This window comes from Chrysochloris asiatica, unplaced genomic scaffold, assembly GCF_000296735.1.
Source record: "Chrysochloris asiatica unplaced genomic scaffold, ChrAsi1.0 scaffold00011, whole genome shotgun sequence".
Classification (NCBI taxonomy): Eukaryota; Metazoa; Chordata; class Mammalia; order Afrosoricida; family Chrysochloridae; genus Chrysochloris; species Chrysochloris asiatica.
In genome coordinates, this window is record NW_006408529.1 from 26,056,304 (window position 1) to 26,057,606 (window position 1,303).

The window sequence follows — 1,303 nt, forward strand, 5'->3', positions numbered from 1 at the left end:
TCTTTCTCATCTCCAGGTCAATGGGGGTCAATGGAATGTGGTTGAACTCAGCCCATTTCTTCATTGCTGCCTTTCCCCCCTTTCACTCAGCAGTAGACCAGTGTGGTTGCCAGCAAGTTTACATGCCTGCTCATGTGTAACCTTTGAGTTTCAGTCTTAGAGGGGAGTTTATCCGGAAGGAACTTGCCTTGATGGCTTCCTGGTGAACAGCTTGCTTATTCCTATAGTAGCCAGTCATGCTGAAATTTTTGTTTTGGGTTTTTCCTGCTGATCTTTCTTTGAAGATGTATCTTCTGTTGCTCTAGCTGTTCCAAGCTGGCATGCATGTCCTTGCTAGTGGGAATGTCCCACCTCATAAGTTCTGGATGGGACTCAGGATTCCACCTAAGATCCTATACTCTGCAAAGGCTTTGCAAGATGCCTATTTCACTGGGCAAGTTCTAGAACCCTTTTTAGGTATTCCAATCAGTTATAGGCTGAAGACAGCTTTACAAGTTTCCTGTAATCATGTTTCCCAACATTCCTTTTTATCCCACTCAAGTGTCTATTTTATAATAGTAGGCAAGGGAAACCAATATTCATAAAACAGTCATGCATCTTAGTATTATTTCCCCTCTTCAGACTATGCCTCGATCCCTATATCACAGAGCCCTGTTGTTCCAAGGTTGAGCATTCATCACTATTTACCTCTGTCCCACTTAGGCCATGTACACCTGTCTCAGTGTTCACCTATCTATCTTGTTCTTATACCTCCTTGCCTTTCTTGTATTTCCCTCCACAACACCCCAACTAAACCCCCAACCCCAGCCCCACAGTTGTGGTTATCTTATATTCCATTAACTCTTCCCTCCATTTAAGACAGTCTATTTCATTTTGTAATCCACCTGACCTTCCCACCACCTGGATCTCTGTTCCTCTGTGTTTACCTTCTTGCACCTTGTACTTGTTTTGATCATAGACTGACCTCTCAGTCCTCTGTTCTTATAATTTTATTCTGTTCTTGACTCTTCTATTTGTCAATTGAGTTCAGGGTGATGCTGCCACATACGTCATTCTGTAGTTGTTGTCTGTTCTTGTTGACTCTCAGTCCACAGAACTTCCTAAGGATATTTTTCATCGCAGGGTTGGCTTTGGCAAAATCCCTTAGTTTCTGTTCATCCTGGAATGTTTTGATTACACCATCATATTTGATTGACAGCTTTGCTGGGTAGAGGATTCTTGGTTGGCAGGTTTTTTCTTTCAGGGTTTTATATATATCTCCCCATTGCCTTCTTGCCTGCATGGTTTCTGTTGAAAGAGCCAA